This window comes from Rhinolophus sinicus, chromosome 5 (assembly GCF_057876585.1).
Source record: "Rhinolophus sinicus isolate RSI-liver-muscle chromosome 5, RSI-T2T, whole genome shotgun sequence".
NCBI lineage: Eukaryota > Metazoa > Chordata > Mammalia > Chiroptera > Rhinolophidae > Rhinolophus > Rhinolophus sinicus.
In genome coordinates this window covers 87,145,044-87,163,253 of record NC_142505.1, presented here as the reverse complement: position 1 = coordinate 87,163,253, position 18,210 = coordinate 87,145,044, and the positions used below count along the sequence as shown (strand labels likewise).

Here is an 18,210-nt window from a genome sequence, read left to right as displayed (position 1 = left end):
CGCATTTATCTCTGAATTTTTCTTCCCTGGGCTCAGATCATTCCACACTGCAGTATTCTATTTAAAGCTGAAAGGTTTTTGCTGTGTAGTTAGTGTGAAGGACTCTAAGCTCAATTTGCATTGTAAGTGGTAGCTGTAGGCAAGTTCATCCAGCTAAGAGCAATGCAAATGCTAAAGGACACTTACCCCAGATCCCAAGTCAGTCAGCCTCCTTCTTGCTCTCTCTGTCTCTCTGTCTCTGTCTCTGTCTCTGTCTCTGTCTCTCTCTCTCTCTCTCTCTCTCTCTCTCTCCCCCCCCTCTCCCTCCCTCCCCCCTCCATATCTCTCCTCCCCTCCCTCTCTGTCTCTCCCTCCTTCCCTCCCTCTCTCAAGAAATGCCTGATGTCTATTTATTAAGGACATTCCTATGACTCTTCTTTTATTCTGGTCGTTTAAAGTCACCACCCTTCCCTGCCTTAACCTATCTTTCTCCTCCCTTTTTAAAATTACCATCTTTGAGCATCTTCTATGCTCCAAGCACTGTGCTGAGCTTTTTATATGTACCATTTTAATATATCCAAACCCTGCTAAGGGGGTATTGTTATTTCCATTTTAAAATAAGGAAACTAAGCAGTGGAGGCCCAGAAATGTTACTAACCTGCCAAGGTCACACAGATCGTCAGGGAAGAGCTTGTCTTCAAACTCAAGACTGTCTGAAGCCCATATTCTCCCACTAGAAAATTCTATTCTGTCTCATTTGCCTATAACCATGAGCTATTGTTATGGGGAAGATACAATGGTTTTATCTTTGTGTGTAAACTGTATTCCCATCTGGGCTAAAATTATTCGCAGGGATCATTTTGAAGTATGTATATAAGGTTATATATGAGGAAAAACATGGGTGGGGTTGGAATAACCACTAAAACAAAAACACAGTGGTTTTATTGGCTTTTTTAGATATGGAACTGACTTTCCTAACCAAGGGTTCATCTTTTTCAAATCTCTTTGATCTGTATGTGGATTTCTTTCTATATTTTTAGACTTGTTAGAACCAACTAAAACCCTCTCTCCATTAGAGCAGTCTGAGAGTTTTCTAGATTAATCTCCCTATTCACAAATGGGGCCACAGACAGAATAATCTATATAGGTGGTGTTTACAGGAATGGCAACCTGGATAACAGGGGAAGTCAAAGAACATGTTTTAAAACAACCACTGTGGTCTCAGTTTTCTTAGCTGTAAAGTGGGAATAGCAATAGAACCTATGCCAAGGAAAAATTATTTAATACAGAGAAAGCACTCAAGACAGCACCTAATACAAACCCAGACCTCAGTAAATGTCCTCAATATATTATAGCTGTTGTTATTATTACATAAGCTGCAAGCACTGTTTTTCCTTGGATTGTATTGATTTTGGCTGATCTTGAGGAGAAGAGCTAGTGGAGATGGCAGAGAGGTCATTAAAACCCACCCGTCTTTTCTTGGCTCAGCTACTAGCCAGGGAGCTTGCCATTTATTAATGTGCCTTAATGTCCCTGCTGGGTTTATTCTCACAGCAAGTAAGTTCTGTCTTCTCTCAGAGGCCTTCAAAAACCCATATACTGCTTGTATATATTATAGGAAGAACAAATTCATTTGTTCCATGTACCTCTTTCCAATAATTCATTCTGCCTTGAATTCCTTGAACAAATGTTAATTGACTTTCTGCAGAGGTGTTCTAGCATGTTCCAATACAGATATGGTGTCTGTCCTCATGGAGCTTTCAGTCTAGTGGAGGAGGCAGATGTTAAATCAATAATTTTGCAAATAAATATATAGTTATCAATTGTGATAAATGATATTCAGGAAGAACACAGGGTGCCTTGAGATCATATGCAAGGCAAAAAGGCAGGTCTAACTGAGATTGGGGGCTCAGACACAGCCTCTCTGAGAAAGTTTAGGCTGAGAACTAAAGAATGAGTCAGGAATTAACAAGAGCTGAAGGTATTTCAGGTAGAAGGAACCACAGGTACAAAGCCCAGAGATGTTAAACCGTCGGACAGATTCAAGGAATGGAAAGGTGCCTCTGGCTGCAGCATAAGGGACAAGAGGAAGAGTGATGAAAATGAGACTGGAGCCTGAGTTTACTTTGGGATGGACCCAAAACAAGAAAGATTAAGGCTACGATAAAGGGATGGATACATGGTAGATACATGATAAAGCAAGTAGAAAATGTTAATGATAAAATGTCAGTCAGTGGATATTCACTGTAAATTTGTTTTCAACTTTGCTTGTCTATCTGGAAATTTTCATAATAAAATGCTAGGAAAAGAGACTGAAGAGGTATTTAGGGACCAGATCACATTGAGCCTCATTGACCATAAGGAGTTTGGATCTTTTCCAAAGATGGATCGAAAGCCATTAAAGGATTTTGGTCGGGTGGGGGACTATGATCAGGTTTGTTTTTGCAAAGCTTAGTCTGGCTGCTATGCAGGGTGGGGTCATAGGGCTGGGCAGGCAGTGAACAGGAGTGAGCAGGGAGATGATTAGGAGGCTGTCCTTGGATAGTGGCATCAGTAAAGATGGAGGGAATTAAACAGATTGGAGATACGCTGTAGAAGAAGAATGGATAGGATTTACCTGGTGGGATAGGGTGGGTAGAAATGGAGAAGTAGATGGAGATAGTGTGAAGGGTGGATCCCAGGATGTTGCCGTAAGAATGGATGCATCACAGGGCACTTCACCGAAACTGAAAAAGACTTTGCCAATTGATTCATTTGAGGGGCATGTGAGACATCTGTCTCCCAGTGAGACTTTCAGATTAGCAGTTGGATGTCTAGGTCTGAAGCTCAAAAGTAAGATCTGGACTACACGTATAACTTGGGATGTCACCAGCATATTAAAGGTATTTAAAACCACGTGACTAGGTGAGATGTCTAGGAGAAGAGCACCCAAGCAGAACTTGAGCCAATGAGTGAAAAATTACAAGGCAACAGATCTTGGCTTGGTTTAAAGAAATGGTAACAAAAAGTATCTCACAATGGAGTGCCTTGGTAAGCAGAGTTAACCACACACTGAAATTATTCAAATCATGCTATATGGCCATTTCTCAGCAAGAAGAGTCCAGTCTTGGGTAGACTGAGTTTAGAGGGTCTCTCAACTTGAGATCTGTGTGACCTGTGAAATGTGATAGCTTTTTAGGGGCACAAGAAAAAAGCGAGGAAGTAAAGGTCCCTGCTTTTCCCACATACCCATGTTCAAGGAAGAGAGAAGCTATGATGAATAAATCTGGGAAGGTACATGAAAATAATGTTTGATATGAAGGTGCTGGGAAGGCATTGGAAAAATACGTGGAGGAGGTATGATGGAGAGCCGCCTTGTAGTTCCTTAAGTTGCTTTGGTATATTTGTATGCAAATGCCAGGTCAGAATATTATTTCCAATGCATATGGATGAGTATTTGAGTTCTCTGCTGTTCTCGGAAAACTATGAAATGGAAGGTGGGCAGAAGCTGCCTTATACTATTATAAATGACCTTTCTGGGGATGGGAAATGTTCTGCTACTAAACGTAATAACCAGAGTGCATTGAAAATCACTAGCAAGTATTCATTATTAGCATCCGGGTCCCCAGGGGCAATCCCAAGCCCTTTATGAGGGTTGGTCAGAAACGTACCAGTGAACCTGGGGTGAATAATATTAGGCTAGTCCTGTCAAAATATTGGTGATGCTCTATGAAAAGAGCACAGCTGTAGACTGACATTCCTAGACTCTGGCATTTGCATTTACGAGGAAACGAAGGGTCCAATTTAGACAGTTAGCTGAGGGTAAAGAACTAAGGTTTCTTGAGTACTGTCAGTGTTTCTCATGTGTTTACTCATTTAATCGCCTTCCACAGCCCTGAAAGAATGGTTGCATTACCTTCATTTTTCAGAATAAGAATTTCGAGGTTTGGATTCGCAAAGAAACTTCTGTTAAGGGGACATACTTGTAAGTGACAGAACCAGATTGGAACCCATGACTGCCTGGCCTCCAGGCATGTGGTCTTTGTCCACCTCTGCTGCCTCTTGTCGGATTTTAGGGGGACAGAAATGCAGATCGCGTGCTACCCTCTGCATACACTCCCCAGTGCCCATTCAATGCTGCTCAATTCACTTGGTCCATCTCCTCCCAGTACGGCCGTGCATGTGTCTGCACGTTCCTGTTTGTCCTTCAGGGAAGGAGCTGAATTCCCCCACCTAACCCCAGAACCTTAGCTCACCTCCACCTATAGGTTTATTCTACTCTCTAAGAAATGAAGGAAAATATTTATCAAATTGATCAATCAAACTGTGAAAATTAGCTGGGTTTTTATAGCCTTCTCCATGTCCCTCACACTGCAGTTCCCAGGCTGAGTTGATCTCCTGGAGCAAAGCAAAAGGCATGGGACAGAGGCAGCTGTGTGATGGCCGATATTCTTTTGCACATAAATGTGGAGGTGTCTGAGGCCTCATTTTGGCCAGGGCAGCTCTGCAAGGCTGTCTCTCCTCATCCCCCATTAATAAGATGAGTTTTACTTTCACTAACCTTGTCATCTTCACTACCAAATTTCCTTCTTTTGCCTTTCCAGTAGAACTCTAGAATCAGGCTGAACATCACCTCTGACATAACAGGCCAGTTCTGACATAATTATCCCATTGGAAGCACAGATTCTTTGTACAAGACTATTGGGAGCTTTGACTTAAATAATCCATGAACCCTTGAATTCTTATGCTCCAAGTTCACTATTGAAAGAGTTGGGAGTAATAATGATAGGATATGCATGTGTGAAATCCATAGGAAACTAATTAGTATTAATTGTTTTTTTTGCCGAAAAGGTCATGGTGGGTAATGGAAAAAGATGGGACTGTAGAAGGGGAAGTCAGATTCTCAGGCCTGTGCTTTAGAAGAAAGAGATGGGGTTGCTTACAGCAAATGAAAAGAAATGAAGGAGACTGGGGGCAAGGCTCACAAAGATGCATGGCCTCTCAGGATCTGGAGGGACCCCTACAGGCAGGTTTATAACCTGAGAAAGTTGAGGTCTGTTAGATGGACTGTGCCAAAGAGCCCCTTACCTGTGAGAAGATGTATTCCAGGTGTACTGGGCTTGATGCTGGGGGACTGACAGCCTCCTCCATCATGCATTGCTGATTCTGCCACTCTAAATCCATGTTAAGTGACCAACCTGAAGTAGTCACAGAATGGCAGGCCACCTCCCCCACTTCATGGAGGGCGATCAGCCCTGTGACACACAACGGATGTAGAAAAGCTGGAAAGGGCTCAAAAAGGGAAGATTGCAGCAGGATGCTGAGCACCCCCAGGTGGTCTGAAAGACAACTCGGATCCCTAAGTGCGAAATATCACCAGGAAGTGTCTCACCGGGAAGTGTTTTACTAAAGAGGAGAGCTGTGCAAGAAACTGCAGAGAGTAACATTGTTCATGTAACTTTGCAGAAGTCAAGTTGGGCCTGGGGACACCCAAGTCAGGAGGTCTGTTGGGTCACAGCAGCTGCACTGTTGTCATTTGCATTTCTCTCTGTCTTTATGCCTTTATTTATAAGGCAAATAATACATAAATGCCTTCTTACTTGAAACGATTCACGCATTACAGAAGTAGATAAAGCAAATTAGGAACACCCTCCATCCCAGACACACCCCATTTGCTTGCCTGGTCGGTACCATTGACAGTGGTTGGGTCTGCTTCGTCAGAGTCACCTTTGTATGCCTGGTTATACACTTAAATATACACGTACTGATGTCCATTGTGGGGGGTGGGGTTGGTTTCTTTGGATCACAGAATGCATACTGTTTTATTTGTACTTTGTTTTTTTCTCCCACTCGATATGTATCTGAAAGATCTTTTCATATCAGGACACCTACGTCTGCCTTGTTCTTTCTAATGGCTGAATAGTGACCACGGTCTGACTGCACCATAGTTTCTTTAGTAATTCCCTTGTGGATGAATGGAAAATTGTTCCCAGCTTTTTATGTTATATAAGATGCTGCAGTGTTTATTCACGTATATATGCTTCTGTTCAAATGTTCTCCTTCCTGATTTTATCATCTTTACAGCCAAGATATTGGTTCCCATGTCTTAGAGAAATGGTAAAAAGGATTCTCTGGTCCTCCATTTGTTCTCTAACTAACCCTGGATAAGTCATTCAACCTCGCCAACTTGAGTTTCCTCATGTAGAAAATGGGAATATCTATTTATGTGCACAGTACTGACTACACCAAAGCCACTGAGACTTTAAGCATCACTAACAAGTAATATTGATTGCTGGCAGTTGTGGAGGGTGTACGATTGCCAGGGGCAAACTTTGGGCTTTCAAGAATTCTTCTCATGTAATCCTCACAGCTTTATAGGTTGATACTGACCTTATACCCATTTACGGGAAAAGTTGAGGCAGAAGGAGTTTACTACTTGTCCAAGGTTCCCCAATGGTAAGTGGCAGAACGGAAGTCACTTCCAGGTCTGTCTGATAGTCAAGCCCATATTCCTAAACTCTGCAGTAGGTCATCTCATCAACAGAGTGTATGGACACACCTGTTTAAAACAAAACTCATGCTGTTGACACGGAGAAAAGTCGATTCATTTCTGTAAAGAAATATGCTTTTGAATCAATACCAATACAAAGAGTCCAATTTTTATCAAGACTTTGAAAATGAATGGAGGGAGGATTATAAGGCAATGCAGTATTCTAAGCAGTGCTGTGGATTATATTATAAGTGGGTATTGTTCCCAGTCCTGCCACCATAGTTAGTCACTTTTAGTCTCTGGGCGTGAGTTTCCTAATCTACTAAAATGAGGTTGAAGATGGGAGAGGGGCAGCATGCTCTGTCCGGCTGTGAGTGTCTGTGATGCACTGCTCTGTGTGTGATCATCTAGAGTCCTTGGTATGCTCTGACACTGTGCTCCGGAGTGCACTGGGGGACAGAAGCATAGGCTTTAAATGGCCTCAGGACTCCAGGCCTGGGTGTACTCACTGATGGGTCAGATCATCATCATCCTTCTGGCAAGAAGACTCTGGTGCAGCCAAGAGGCAGAGCCAGAAAGGGAAGCGTCTCTTTGCCAAAAGCTGCTGCAGATGGAGGAGCCAGTCTGTCTGGGCGGCCCATGGCTTTGAGAGGAGCCATTTGGCAAAGTTGTTGGCAGGAGCTGCCTTGCAGCATGAATGCTGGAGACTGTCCTGGGCTGGAGTGAATCAGGGATGCAGCAAAGGTGGCTGGTGGAACAAATAACCATCTGGTGAGCAGGCCGCTGCTCATCTTGCCGCACTGACAGGGAAGAGCAAGTGCCAGTCATGGTGAGGCTGAGCTCTCAATGACACGATCTGACAGGCACAATAGAATTTCCCCTCTGCTGTTGTGTACTCCATGGAGGGGCTTATAAACCCCATGTGAACCGGGTTCTTTCAGAAATCAGGAAGACTCCCATTTCTCCCACAGATCCAAAGTAGGAAAGGAAATTCATCAACTCAAATGAAATCTACTTGTTTTATTAATTGCTGTGCCGGTTGTGCTGAGGACGACGGGGAAGTACAAGTTCTTGTTCTCAAGCATCTTTCCATCTCTTTGGGCAGATGACACTCTGTCCTTCTCAGCCTGTATCTAACCTTATGCCAGGTTGCGTGAGTCTGTGCTGTGTTTGCCTCTGTTACCACGCGGTAGTTGAGAGGGTAGAACCAGAGCCTGCCTGGCTCTACACCCACCTCCAGCAGCACTGGCTCTGTGGCCTGCACAGATCTTGCTACATCTCTGATTGTTTCCTTTCTTCGTTTTGTACCCAAAATGTGTTTTATTGGGATGGTCTCCCACTCATCTTGATTCAGTGCTTTTAGTGCTGCTTCCTTCTGAAGGAGCATCCTTGTCTAAGCCCTCATTTCCTCACCTGTAGGCTGACGGGGGACAGTGGAGCAGCCAACACACAACACCACCGGCTAAAGATGGTGGTGATTTTATAGCATCCTGGGCATTTCACATCTATGAACTAGGAACTGGGGCTCCACACCAAGTGCTTCCACTTGTGTTTCCTCTTCTCTCCTGGAGAGGGATGAAGGAGATCCTTGGTGAGAGGCATGTTTCCATGGGGAGGTCATCACTACCAGAAAGGCTCTGATTGTTTTCTCACCTATAAAATATGGCAGGGGATGAGGCAACATTCCCCCCACTCCGCTAACATATTATTTATACATGAGAATTAAGTGAATATCAAAGAATCCCTCTCATTCCATGCATTTGGGACCAATAGTTGATGGTAAATTGGAAAAGTTAAGTCAGAGAATCATAAAAAAATGATATATCTTTTTAAAACATCATTGCCTAAATTTGTTGAAGAGCCCATTGAAGAATCAAAGCTTAATCTTTGTGTATGAGTCTTCTGATTGGGGGATATCACCTTTTTTGTACACAAACCACACCCAAAATGAGAAAGACCATGTCCAAGTTTGGTTTCCTTGAGTCTGACTGAGAACATAGACCTTGAAGAAGCAATCTTGCTACAGATCCTTCTGGATTTTTATGATTGTCTCCAATATTTTCTCTCTCCCAGATTTAATTCAACAATTCTTTATCATCTCTTCAAAACATTCTATACTTGGTTTTCATAGGAAACAATCGTTCTCTTTCTTTTCACACCCTTCTTTTCATCACCTTCCATGATATTTAATTAAATTACAAGTATCACTGGCATTAAGAGATTTTGGAACAAACACATTGAACTCTCAGTAAACACATGGGTCAACCAGAAGCAGCAGGAGTGTGCCTGTGAACCAGAGATTATCCTACTAAATTAGCTGTGCCTATACAGCATGCTGTAGGCCTATTTTACAGAGAGAATGGAAGGCATTGTTCTTATCCAGTGAGTCAGCTACTTAGAGTTCTGTTAAAAGAGCTTCTATTGTCGTCATGAGGAGGAGGAAGAGCCATCATATACTGAGTGCTTGCTGTGGACCAGGAGTTGAGTTACATACTCTATATATTCTATATTTTATGTATATATGTGTGTATGCTGTACTAGATTGATGTGTGTGTGTGTATGTATATATATGGATATAGACACATGAATATATGTGTCTATCTAGATCATTTAATCCTTACAACCATCAGAAATACCTACAATTAAAGCTGAATTAGGTGAGTCTTTTAGGTCTTTTTCACCGTTGTCTATCCATAACCTTATACAGTGCCTGGCAAATAACACACATTACATGTTTATTAAGGAAAAGTGAATGGATTTCTGTTTTAATGATGATGAAACTGAAGCTTAGAGAATTTGTGTAATCAGCAGACTCAGGACTTAAATGCAGGTATGGTCTGATGCAAAAATGTATGTTCTTAAGAAGAAATTGAGGTATATTACAATATTTATTTTTTACAAAGCCCTTGGACATATATTTTGCATCCCATATTGCCCTTCTGATAGGATAAAATATTGGTATCATCTCCACTTTGTACAGGTATGTAAATGTTCAAGAACAGGGGTCAGGAAACTACTGTAAAGGGCTAGTAATTATTTTAGGCTTTGCTGACCATATGGGCTATGTCCCCACTACTCATTTCTGCCTTGTTAGCATTGGGTGTGGCTATATTCTAGCAAAACTCTATTTGCAAAATCCAATGGTGGCCCATGGACTGTAGTTTGCTGGCCCTGTTCTGAAAAAGTGTTTGGAACCCAATGGAAGTTCCAAAAATGTTTCTTTTCCAAGTGAGTGGTTGCAGTAAGTGCTAGAGGGAAGTTTAACTGAGCAGGAATGGCTTAGTGAGGAAAGACAGGTCTTGGTGAGATTGTGACAGGTGGAGAGGAGTGGCAAAGGATTTCCTAGTGGGGAACAGAGTCTTGTGTGATGGTAGGAGGCAAAAGTAAGCGAGGAAAATGGTATGTTGTTTGAGCCAATGAATGGAAGACTAGAGATGTAACAGACTGTTTGATAGCCTATTAGAAACCCCGCACATAGCCACACCTCTTCTAAGTAGTGTCTCTCCATTATTCACTCAGCAGCCATTTAAAAAATATTTAGTATATACTAAGCACCATGCTAAAAAAAAAAAAAAAAGAAAGAAAGAAAAAAGAAAAGGTATATAATGAGAAAGAAAGAAACAGACATACACCCTGCTGTCATAGAGCTTGTATTCTATTGGGAAGATACACATTAAATAAACAGACATAAGAACATGAATATAAAAAAAGAGGCTATGAGAGAACTTACATTTCACTGATGAAAACTTGGACTATAAAGTGTAAAAAAGAAAAATCAAATTTACCTGTATCCCCAGACATAATCATTTTGGTGTATTTTCTTCCAGGTGATATAGCTATTGTTTTATTTGTTTTTGTCCCATATACAATACCGTGAGCATTTTTCTGTAACATCCTTTAGTTAAACCATAATTTTACCAATCACCTAATGCGGGAGGTTTAGAGGTAGTCGCATTGTCACGGATTTTCCGTGTTTAAGTTCAAATCAGGAAACATAGGTAAAGATTAAAAAAAGAAATCATAAACATAGAGCCATGAAACTTGAATTTGATCCCATCGCCCTTGTTTTTTCCTAAAGCCCCAGGTACTTTTACTTGTTTTGAGAGAGAGGCAAGATCAGTCCTCAGCCTCTGCCATCGAATACATACATGGGTGAAGAGCTTATTCTCTGGGATTTAGTTGCCCACCTACATTAAATACAACGATGTTCATGGTTTCAAGGTATCATTTGTAGATAAGTGTATGGAAATGTTAATTTTCCCCAAACTGGTGAGTAGGGAACTTCAGAGAATGATTGACCCAGTACGACAACCAGTAACGTTGCTTAATGACTTCGTCTCTTGTGGGGTTCAAATTTGATATTTCTGAAAGCTGTGTTAACTTTTTGTTGTTGTTGTTAATACTGTGTGTGGTTGAATGTGATTTGAACCCAGGCAAATCTGAGCAAATCAGACTCTGTCATTGGCTTTAGACTTTCATGCCTCTATAGCTTTCTCCAAAATGTGGGGGCATGATTTGAGGTAAATGAAAAGTGCAAATCTTATAAACTACCAGTGGGATTATATTTTTAGTGAGTGATTTTTTTTGGTCCATTTTCAAAGCATATTGTCTGTCTGCATTTCAGCAATCTTTGGGGAGTATCGCTGGGAGTAAATTTGAAGTTTCAGCTCATTTTGTGTGCATTTTTAGGGCATTTTTCTTTCTCTGAAGTGTCTTGAGGTATTGAAGTGAGAATACTAAGTTTTTTGAGACTTTTTCATGTGAATTTTTTATGAAGTTTTAAAAATGGTACACAGGTTAGAACCTAAGTGGGCAGTAGATAAAATTTAACAGATTCGTGGATAGAAGGATGGATAGTTGAAGATTTGTGGTGGTTAGTACGCAATCCAGTTGCTTCCTCTGAGGACTAAATGTTAAAGCAGCTTCTAGAAACATCAAGTTTCAAAGATGATTTGGAATTGTAATATTAAAATCTAACGTCTCATCCCCTTTCTCCTCTGTCTGGAAGGCAAGGGCAGGCGGGATGGGCTGAGAGCATATTAATTAGGGCAGTGCAGATCCATGGGGACGTGCTTCCAGGAATTCACCAATGATGCTAGTTTAGAGGGAGAAGATGTGACAGAGGAGAGAAGATGGAACCCTGAGCTAACATACTGGGACAGTTCAGTGCTTGCAACTAACACCTCTTGCAATGATAAGTATCTAATTCCATTCCAGTTCTGTAGGATTAGCTGGGCCGGGGTCGGGGGGGTGAGGGGGGATTGGTGTAGTCAGAACCCTCTGGTCATTTTATCGGACATAGGGAGATAGTCTTTGGTGCAGTTCTATTTGTGAACAAGATATATTTCCCTACAGGTTCTCTGACCCTTTGCAGGTTCAGAGATCAAACACTTGCTAAGGTCTCCCCAGGACCTGGAGAACTCTGTGCGCGGTGGTGAAAACGGCAAAAGCTGTCTGATTATCACATTGCGCTTCTGCTGCCAACGTGCTTACTCAGTCCCTAAGCTTCCTCAGCACAATTTGAGATGGAAATTTTCCGATCAGAATTTTTCCTATAAGTCTTACAAACTTGGGTTGGAGCCCGGTGTGCAGGCCAGGTTTTTTTTCTTTTTCCAGTTACTTGACAAGCAGGCTGCCTTTGAGTCACTCATACGGATGGCCTTGATCTAGACACTGGCACACGCTGAAAGGCAAAACTTATTTTCCTACTTTTGTTTGACCCCTTAAGAAGATTGGTCTGTTCACAGTTTTCTCCTGTGTTTATAAACCTTAATGTTTCCTACCGGTCCCCTCATCTCCTGAGTCTTTCCTCACTGATTTTCAGACCAACCAGGCTGGCATGTACTGGGTCCTCACTACCCCAGGCCATTCCTGCTTCCTGCCCCAGGTGTGCTGTTTCACCTTCCCTGGTACCTACAAGGCCTGCGTCAGATCCCCATTTTCCCACAAAGTTTTTCCTGAATTCCTCAAGTGCTTTAATCCTAACAACAATCCAATGAGGTATAGGTATTATCCCCATTTCATCAATGTGAAAACTGAGGCCCAAATTCAGTCAGCCAGCCAGAAAGAGGTGGGCCTGCATATTACCTCCACAGCCAGAAAGAAACTCGTGGAAGGCAGTCATCACATTTTTGCTTCATTAGTCTGTCCTACAGAGGACAGTGCAGTACTTGGCACACAGGTACTTAGTAAGTGGTTTTTGGACTTGATTTGATTGATAATGTCTCTGTAGTTAGGACCACAGCCAGTTGCATACTCTTTACTTGGGAGTTTAAACTTGTAGATCCCTCTAAATGTGGCCAGGCCAGGTTCCCCTACACCTACTACAATTTAAAGATATAGGGGAGATGTCAAAAGATGTGCTATATTATTGTTGCAATCACTTGGAAACTGTGCCAGCTAATTAAAAGCATAGCCTATTATTTGTTCTTTAATCCAGTCATTGTTTATATGTTTGTTCTTTCATTGTACTCTCACTGTTCAGCAAGTATTGATTGAGCAATTGAAACCTCATTTATGTCATGTGATAATATCAGTATAAAAATATATGTAAAAGATTATCAACATTGATTATGGAGGGAGGGGAGAAGTACGTATAAATAAGACTACTAAAAAATTAAAGGTAGCCAGTTCCAGTGTAAAAAGTATATGTATAGTGTGATTCCTCTTCTGCAGACTTCTGTGTGTATAAAGAATTCCATGAAAAGAACGGCTACCAAAATATTAATGATGGTTATCTCAGGCTGGTGGAATCTTAAGCAATTTTTACTATTTATGTTTTCTGTAATGTATGACAGTTTTAAAATAAGTATGTACATTATTTACAAAAAAAAACATGCTATCATTATGGTGAAAAATAATTCATGAGCATTTACTATGTGCAAAGAACTCGTCTCTGGATATCAGTGTAGTAATGTTCCCCTGAGTTCTTCCTTTTACTTTGAAGTCACATTCATAACTTTTCAAATGAAAATCAGTTTGAAACCCGGATGAGTAGTGATAAGTGGACACTAGTAAATGTCAAATTCTGTAACCAGAGTCCCTTTCAAGCTCTCTTATAGGTCTGGGTGAAAGGGCTTTGGCAATGAGGTTGACCGTTCGTTCGTTTCAGAGCCCCTTTGGTCCTCGTGTCTTGGCTGAAACAATAAAGATAAGATGATATCTCTGACCTCAGCCAATCATTTCATAAGGGGGGCTGGGAAAGGATCTGGATGAGTCAGTGAAAATCAATTGCAGTGATGGAAAAGCCATCTAACTAAAAATGTCCTAGAGTCCACGGGTCAGAGACAGCCCCTCTGCACATGAAGGATCTCACAGTCTGTGTTTATTGACACAGAAGGTGGTTTTAATTACCCTGAAGGAATTTCTGGCATGTTTTGCCAAAGCCAGTCTTAAGATGTTCAATTAGTGGATTCGTGATAACCAGACCTACTGGTAGAAGTCTGCACATAGGGACAGCTGGTCAAGTGGAGTGTATAGCAGTGTGACTTAGTGACACAGCATAAGTATGTTTTATAAGAGAAATGAAAGCAGGAAGATACCACTATCCACTCACGAGATGATCTTGGCTTTGGAACGTATGGCATGTTTTATGTTTGAGAATCAATCCTTGGTTTCCGTTGCAGTCACCGATCCTGATTTAAGCAACCTCCACAACCTTTGTTTTGGGTATACTGAAAATAAATTTGGTAAGACGATCCAGAGCCAGAGTTTGAATGATTAATCAAGAATCAGCTTTTTATAGCCCCACAACTAGTGCCTTGAGAGAATTAATACAACTTTCCAAATATAGGCCCAAGGAAAAATCTATACTTATGATCTTTAGTTATACCTGTTTGCGTTGACCTACAAAGTATTTTAAGAACTAGAATAAGAAAAGTGTGATGATGGTGTCACATCACAAAGCCATTTTAATCTGTTAATTAATTTGAGGGGAAACCATAGTCCAAGATAAATGTAAAGGCACCACATAAATTGTTTCCTTGATTTTTTACACGGTTTGCTCTTGAATCTCTTGGTTGAATCCTTCCAATAGGATGTAAAAACAGTCACTAGTACTAAACACTGTATTTGTTCATCTCTCCAAGTTTAACTCCAGGTGGAAAATTCTTTTTTCTCTCTGCATAAAAATGTCCGTCACACTATCCCCATTCACTAGTCTCCCAACTCATCTCCCAAATTCTACTCTTTAATGTGTACATGCAAAGGAGAAAAACTTGGTACCTTGAAATCTGAATAGAAACCCAATGGCGTCTTTGGCAAAATACATTGAGCCCCCTTTGTTGCACTACCTAGAGTGTCTCTGTCCTGCTTAGTAAAATAGCAGTTTGGTGATACTCCTTTTTGCTTGTACAGAAAGGTTTCTCAGGCCATTTCATACTGACAATCACTGACCTGGGGTTTTGTCAGGCTTCTAGGGAAGTAAGGCCATTGGCAATGAATCCCTCTTAACTGTCAAAACAACTGAGCAAATAGTTCCACCTGCAACTCTTTGTGACAGATGATAATTGTCAGTGTTAAATAATCCCCCTTCCTCTTGCCTTTTGAAGTTGTCAGTAAACCAACTTGGCTAAGTTGTAAGCAACGAAGTTACTTATGTAAAATAGTAATGCCATCTTATGTTTGTCAAAGGGTTTTATATTTCCACGAAGTAGTTACTATTCTTATCTACTATGCACAACAAATTTGGAGAATGAGTTTTGTTTTTCATTTCCTCAACGAGGATACTGAGGTCCAGTGGAGTTAATCAACTGGCCCGTGATCACAAGGGCCATTTGTGGTGGAGACAAGACTGAAGTCCGGAGATACCCATTCCTAGGATAGACCTCTTCCCATGATACTAGAATACGAAACCAACCAACTTTCATTGAACTCTCAACTAGATCAAATCGTGCAGTCTTGGAAAAGAAGTGTTCATTCTTGCTGACTCTCTCAGCGAGGTGTTGCCCTACATCCTGAGCATGAGGTTCTTTGGGTAGAGTTCTGTGGCCTTGGGCAAGTTATTTACCCTCTCAAAAGCCAGTGTTATAGCCTTTGAGTATTGGATTCAGGTGTGAGGTGTCTCATTCCTAAGGTCATTTGTTGTGACTGTTGCCAAATGGAAGGGTCTTTGGGGCCACACTTCCTGGCCAGTGGTGCAAGCCTCAAAGAACTAAGAGTTGGTGACTTTAATGATGTGGAAAAGCCAGTGAACTTAGTTCCATTTCACAACTGCATACCCAAATATCTAGCTCACAAATCCCTGTCATGTGGAACAAGTAATAAAACAGGGCAGACAGACCATTGTTATCTCTGGAAACATGGAAAAGACAGGAAAGCTACATTTACTCAGTGGTTTTTATGTACTCCATACATCTTTTGCTTCATTTCCATTTAATTATGTGAGCAGTAAGTTCTTTACTAAAAAGGTAGACTTATTACTTAAATCCTCTAACTGTAATTGCCCGTATATAAAATTGGGACAATACCGTGTTTACCCGAAAATAAGACCTACCCCGAAAACAAGCCCCAGTTAAGATCTCAGCCAAACGGGCGCATTTAGTACCTTATCACGATGTTCCAGAAGAAGATGACATGACTGTAATTGAATAAATGTAGATTGTTGTACATGAAAAAAAAAAAAAAAAAAAGAGACATCCCCTGATAATAAGCCCTAATGGAGCAAAAATGAATATAAGACCCAGTCTTATTTTCAGGGAAACACAGTAATAGTAACCACCTTCTGTGATTGCGAGTATTAAGTGAGACAGTAGTTGTGCAGTGGTTAGTTCAGTACCTGACATAGATTGAACATTCAGTAAATGGTTGTTTGGTTGTTTTTAGTATTTCTAGAAGCCTTAAATGGTCATAAGTATTATTTGCACGGGACCATACATCCTTTCGACCTCCAAATCCCCAGAGTTCAGGGTCATACTAAAAAGTATATAAGCAGACCTCAGAGATATTGTGGGTTTGGTTCCATACAAGCTCAGTAAGAATCATAATCCTTTTGCTGGTGGAGGATCTTGCCTTCAGTTTGTTTACAAAAACAAAGTAACAACAACAGAAATGCAACATCTGGAAAGTGTGATAAAGCAAAGTGCAATAAAACTATGTATGCCTGACATCAGTGGTTCAGAACACTGACTCTGGAGGTGGCTAGGTTTGTATCGTGGCTCCATCACTTGCTAGTTCTGTGACCTTGGGCAAGTGATTTACCCTCTCAAAACCCAGGTGCCTCCTCTATAGAATGAGGCTAACAATGCTTAACTTCTTAAGGTTGTTTGTTGTGAGTTCAGGAGGCATACATGGTTTTATTGCACTTCTCTTTATTGTGCCTCACAGATGTTATGTTTTTTAAAAATTGAAGGTAAGACCCTCCACCATCAAAAAGATGATGACACAATGGGATTTATAGAGGATGTAATACAGAATTGTACACCTGAAATCTATGTAATTTTACTAACAATTGTCACCCCAATAAATTTAATAAAATAAAATTTAAAAAAAAAAGATGATGACATACTTTATTGCAGGGAACTCGTTATTGCAGTGGTCTGGAACCAAACCTGCAATATCTCCGAGGTCTGCCTGTATTAAATATGACAGTGCATGTGAGGTGCTCAGGACAGTCCCCGGTACATACCGTGTTTCCCCGAAAATAAGACTGTCGTGCAGGGTGCCAGGTGGGGTCTCTGCTCCCGCTCCCCACACAAGAACGCAGGATATGGTGAGGCCAAAAAGGAACACCCACGGAGCCATAGATAGGGGAGTCATACCACTATATTCTTGCTGGCGGCACTATAGTCTCACTGGAGGCTGGATCCACACTGTCCGCAAACCGCCATCTCAACTGCAATCCGCTCTTGCTAGCTCAGCCACCATCTTCTTGCTAGCCCCCATTTTTTCCTCTCTTCTGCTAGCGTAGCCACAGCAGTTATATTAGTGGCCAATGGCTCACTGGTTACAGCTGATGGCCAACTAGCCACAGCTAATGGCCATCCAATCACAGTTGATGGCCATTTACTACCTGAGCCAACACCTGTCTATGTGAGGCTGAGAGCCTGGAAACTACTTTCTGGGGCTCTGCCCCCACAAAGACCTACCCCAAAAATAAGCCCCAGTTAAGATCTCAGCCAGACGGACGCATTTAGTACCTTCTGACGATGTTCTAGAAGATGACATGACTGTATTTGAAGAAATGTAGGTTGTTGTACATGAAAAAATAGGACATTCCCTGAAAATATACCCTAATGCGTCTTTTGGAGTAAAATGAATATAAGAGCTGGTCTTATTTTCGGGGAAACATGGCAGTATGTGGTAACTAGTAAGTAATGTTAGACTGTATTCTGATTAATATTAGTACAGTTATCTGTATGTCCTAAAACATAATCATCCCTTTCAAAAGAGTTATTTTTATTATAAAACAAAGGGGAAATAAGTTAACACCCCAACCTTAATCTTTGAGCCAGTCAGTATCAGTTCTGGCTGGTGGTGATCGATCCCTTTTAAATAATAATCTCAAATAATAGTAAGTGAAGTCTTGTGAGAGTCTGAGCCAACTGCTGCCCTTTTCTGAATATGAAATAAAGCATTAGGAAACTCAAATCCATTATCTACTTTATGCACCATCAGTAGGATAGTTTTTAAAGGTAATAGCTTTGAGCTATTAAAAAATTAATGGTAACAGATTAATTATAAACCTCTCTTTCTATATTAGTGGTGTGTTGAAGCTTCTTATTAAAGCCTACTTTTAAAAAAAAAAATCTTGCATTTTTAGTCTC

At 41.1% G+C, this 18,210-nt stretch overlaps 1 protein-coding gene and 1 pseudogene across 6 annotated transcripts in view; one reads left to right on the top strand and one right to left on the bottom strand.

Moving 5' to 3' along the window:
* Positions 1-18,210, top strand: part of PPP2R2B (protein phosphatase 2 regulatory subunit Bbeta) — a 394,552-nt gene that overhangs the window by 136,026 nt on the left and 240,316 nt on the right. The gene's annotated exons all lie outside the window — the stretch shown is intronic.
* LOC109451142 (small ribosomal subunit protein eS27 pseudogene) lies at positions 7,808-8,050 on the bottom strand (annotated as a pseudogene).